Source organism: Rhynchophorus ferrugineus, unplaced genomic scaffold (assembly GCF_030347505.1).
Source record: "Rhynchophorus ferrugineus isolate W39M unplaced genomic scaffold, kcgeb_rfMv2 rfM3, whole genome shotgun sequence".
Lineage (NCBI taxonomy): Eukaryota > Metazoa > Arthropoda > Insecta > Coleoptera > Curculionidae > Rhynchophorus > Rhynchophorus ferrugineus.
Window position 1 is genome coordinate 12,601,615 of NW_027472582.1, and position 5,260 is coordinate 12,606,874.

The window sequence follows — 5,260 nt, forward strand, 5'->3', positions numbered from 1 at the left end:
ACCTCAAACGCCATCTGTTGCCACATGCCGCAAAACTCAAATAAATTATATATAAATATATAAAGTTTCTAAGCGAAATCAAAGTTTTACATTTGTTGTGTTTTCTGTAGTTGAATAGTAAACGAGAAATATGTGAAACAATTGTAGAAAATTCGAAATTGATAAAACAAGTTTAAATAAATTCTAGATTTATCTGTAAAAGGAAAAATAATATACAATATATTAAAATGTTAAGTAATTAAACTCTTAGTTAGGAAATACACTCAGGTGCAGATATGGATGTATATAGAAAGAAGTACGCTTGCTGTCCACTCCTTTTGATTCAAATCTATAGTGCTATCATTTATTGTCAATTAGCGAGAAAAAAACTAATACCTACACATCAACTTTCGATAATTAATCAGAAGAAGAAGCCTATGAAGGTAAAAAGGCATATACAGCTATATTCTTAGGTGTAACACAAGCTTTTGATAAGGTATAGCAAGACTGCAAGACGAGAGGAAGCCTATTCTACACTAAAAGAAGCCAAAGCGGGTGTACTACAAGGAAGTGTATTGGGGCCAATTCTTTACCTATTTTACACTTGTGATATACCATAAAAAAGGTCATATCTGTGTCTAGGTTATAGAAAAAGTACATGTGGCAGTCAACGAGATCAACAAGTTGGCTAGAGATGGAAAAATACAGCTTAACTTAATAGAACTTAATAGTTCGAAATCTGCCATATAAGGATTTAGTTGCGCCAAAATGTATAAATGGAGTCATCAGGCAATTCATCCGTCAATTATAGGGACAGAAATTATATAAACAGGTATGAGTTTTTATTTACTGCATGATGTAATTTGTATATATTTTATTACTATTTTGAAAGTAAAATATGTGTTAACTGGGTTTAAATTATTTCAGACACTGGCTAAGTAGTATGAAAAAATAAAAGCTGACAAGTGCAAGATGATTTGGATGGAACAGCTACAGTTCTTATAAGAGGATATTATGTTAGTATCTTTTCAAATTATAAAGTAAAAAACGTAAAGTAAAAAATAAACGTGCTAACAAGCACATTTGAGACGTATCTTGGAAAAAAATGATGGAGTAACACCTTGAAACTAGTGGTATATTTGCTGACTAAAGAATAACATAAGCAAGTTTTATCTCACTATATCTCACTATAAATATTTCAGGTGGAGTTCTGCAGAATGGTCCTTTAGGATCCCTCCTGTATTTGCTTCACACTGCAGATATTCCAACAACAAAGAAACAACACCTGGAATAAAGTCATATCTGTATCTAGGGTTATAGAAGAAGTACAAGTGGCAGTCAACAAGGTCAACAAGTTGGCTGGGAAAATACAGCTTAACTTAATAGAAATACTAGACTCTTTTCTCTAAAACTACTGTGTTTAATGAGATTTACTTTATATTTTAGGTCAAAGATGTGGTTCTTTTTGGAAAGAAGCTATTATTGTGTATAATGTGTTCAATGGGTGGTTATTTTTAGATATTGATGTGTTCGACACATTTTAAAATGTTTGCATTGTTCTATGAATTAAATAAAATTACTTGGCAAACTTAATATTTTTTTCATACTTCAGTCGAAAGTACGTACTTTCGTCCCTAATAACAGGAAAGAAAGTTAAACATTTACTCCCTATGAGAAGTACACCCGCGCCATCTATAACGGCGAGAGGAAAAAATTTCTTATGCGTTTTATACTCGTAGCTAACTAACTAACTGTTGCTACCTCGAAAATTCAACTTTAGGTCCTGTGGTTTAATATACCATTCAAGATGTTGATAATTATTTTATATGAGATTATTATTAAACATCATTTCCTTCACCAGTTGTGAAATACTTTTTCCATTGTAGGAATGTTGGTCGGATCGGTCGGTCGGTCGAAATGTGTGGCTGCCGCTGCGATCATTTATCAGAACACTCACTACTATCTTTGGAAGGAATTTGCACGGGAACTAAAAACACTGATTAAATCAAAGTTGTTTATTCTAACTTACGATTGATACATGTGGTCGATGGGAGAATGGACAGGATATTAGGTTAAGGTGAAGGAAGTACGGTAGCGCTGTGGAAGTGGTACTGTTACAGGGGGGCGGTGATAAGAAAAGAGAGCGAGACGTCGTCGTGATGGCCTTTTATACTCCAGAACTGCATGGTACCAATCCACCGGCGTTGCCAACCTTTGTAGTTGTTGATGGTGAATTGGTGGAGGCCTAAAGGGTCGTGGCGGTCGCCACATAACTCCCCTCCTAGTGGAACAGCCGTGGAACGTACCTATATGTGGTGCAAGTTCCGGAATGCACCCGCAATCACGCAAACAAACGCCCGGGGACTGCTGATGAGATGGGGATCCCAACCTGAGCGAGGAGTTTTACGGGATCAGCTGCCATCGGAGCTGTAGCAGGACGTCGTTCGTCTTGAGGCGTTTAGCTTTGTTTGAGGGTACCTGTAAATGTGTTACGTGTCCCGTTTCGTGATGCGAGGGTGCTCATGTGTTGCTGGTATACATGATGGGCTTCTGTGGTTTTCGTCCATCAGGCTAGTCTCGTGGGCTGTCGTCGACCACGTGACGTTGATGAGTTCCGTTCCTCGTGCTATCCTTCCATGCACGTGTCAAGCACCTGTCGAGTGGCTTATGTTGAGTTGATTTACCTGTTAGGCACTTTGATCACGTCGAGGTTACCAATTGTAGGAATGTTCGTCGGGTCGGTCGGTCGGTCGAAATGTGTGGCTGCCGCTGCGATCATTTATCAGAACACTCACTACTATCTTTGGAAGGAATTTGCACGGGAACTAAAAACACTGATTGAATCAAAGTTGTTTATTCTAACTTACGATTGATACATGTGGTCGATGGGAGAATGGACAGGATATTAGGTTAAGGTGAAGGAAGTACGGTAGCGCTGTGGAAGTGGTACTGTTACAAGGGGACGGTGATAAGAAAAGAGAGCGAGACGTCGTCGTGATGGCCTTTTATACTCCAGAACTGCATGGTACCAATCCACCGGCGTTGCCAACCTTTGTAGTTGTTGATGGTGAATTGGTGGTGGCCTAAAGGGTCGTGGCGGTCGCCACACCATATTATTTCACAAATTTTGTGCTATGTTGTTTCCCTTCAATCAAGATAAGAAAAACAATTCATAATTTTGACACGTTTTTTTGTAATTACCATTTTCAAAATAGAAATCAAAGTTAAATATTATTTCAGATATCATAATAAGATTCATACAAGTAAAATATAAATATTGTAATTTGTCGTGTTTTTATGAGGTTTTTATATAATTATATGTATTGATATTAATCATTAATAGATATAAAACACATATTTATCATTCAAAGACATTTTTTTAGTAATAATTAAATTACAAGGAAAGACAAAGTTATTTTCTCGAAACTCAAACATATGTCATTCATAATCCTGCTAATTTTTTCAGCGTTCACTCAAATTTGTTAACCAGATCCGCGGCTCCTGGAACTGCATTCTATTGCGAACTACGACTTTGAACCAATTTTGAAACTTCTTCATCACGAATGTTCACCGAATTCAGTTCTAGTCATTCACATTTTCAATTTTCCCACGAAATTCGCCCCGAATGCTCATACCCACCAGAACATTGACGTGAACTATAATCATCCTAATAAGAAAAAATAATATTTATAAAACATTTCTGTGTATTTCAATATTTCTAGCCATATTTGTTATATATAAAAATATAAATAGAACTGGTATAAAATACAGAACTTATATAAAATATCATAATTTACTTGTACATCTAATTCGTATCAGACCATTCATATTTTCTTAGGTTTTACTTATTAAATATTAGCGACCCGCCCCGGCTTCGCACGGGTGCAATGCTGATACTAAATTAAATACACTACTGAAAAAATATGAACGTTGTATATAAAAACATAGCGGCCCGCTCCGACTTTGCACGGGCATAAAATATATATGCCTATGTCACTCAATGAAAACATGATTAAAATTGATCCGGTATTTTTGATTCATTCATTACTGCCCTTGGCCTGCACGCATTAAATTTGGAGTAAAACAATTCCTCTTCCCCTATACTTACTATGAAGATTTCCTGCTATCTTTGGAATATCTAAATTCATACAATTTTTATTACATTACACATTTTTAAACGCAAATTTTAAATTTGTAATATCTCCGAAAATATTTGTTTAATTTACATGCTGTAAGGAACCATATTGATCTATACTAATTGCACACTGTATTTAAGGTACTTAATTCGATAAGGATTAATGCCGTATTGCTTAAAATAGCTTCGTAAATAAGCCATTTTCTCACGTAAAAAGTAAACAATAAAAATGGTGGGTTATCCCTAAAAGATAAACATATACCATCGCGGACTTTTTTGTAGACCTTTTTATGGTGTACAATACTGTAGTACATTAATTTGATCTAACTCATAGGGTTAGGCAGCGTTTTTGCTAATTGCTAAATAAGCCTAAAAAATAGGTTAATTTACGACATCACGTTAGAAACCTCTAAAATTAGCAATGTTGCCTTAGTATATTGTGCATGTATTATACATATAAACCTTCCTCTTGAATCACTGTATCTATTGAAAAAAACCGCACCAAAATCCGTTGCGTAGTTTTAAAGATTTAAGCGCACATAGGGATATAGGGACAGAAAAGGCGACTTTGTTTTATACTATGTAGTGATTTAAGCTTTTTGAAGTTTTGCATATTCCTTACATAACAGAATCTGCGAATTCATACAACTAAAACTAGTAATAAATTATTTAAAAATAATAACTTACTTCACCAATTATTTATATTATTTCTGCAACTCTAAATGCAGTATTTCTCTATTATTTGTTTGGATATCGAGTTAAAATATCGTGATAAAAACAACGATGAAATATGGTCAGCGTACGTGAATTATCTACGTGACATTGATTGGGCTTTTTGTGCGTTACTACTAAAGTTGTATATAAAATATGCTAAAGGGCGGCGGCAGTGCCTTTGAAGTGTTGTGAAAGCGCACAAATTCGGTTTGCGTGTATGTGGATTTTTATTGAGCCCCAGCCGATATATATCTGCGCTTTGTACCTGTTTTGCACTAATAAAAATTATATTGTTAGTTGAAAACGCTCGTCCGTTTTTACAACATTTAATATTATTTGTTTTTTATATGATTTTATCTAAAAATATTTATATGAAAATATACTAGTATTCTGAATTATTTATTGGAAGTTGGACACTATCATTGAACTTAA

At 34.9% G+C, this 5,260-nt stretch overlaps 1 long non-coding RNA gene across 1 annotated transcript; it reads left to right on the forward strand.

Annotated features, from left to right (window-relative positions):
• Positions 1-1,966: 1,966 nt before the first annotated feature.
• On the forward strand, positions 1,967-2,860 carry LOC143193249 (uncharacterized). Its single transcript, XR_013004972.1, has 2 exons — positions 1,967-2,182; positions 2,690-2,860. It is a non-coding gene; the product is annotated as an uncharacterized LOC143193249 (long non-coding RNA).
• Positions 2,861-5,260: the final 2,400 nt, after the last annotated feature.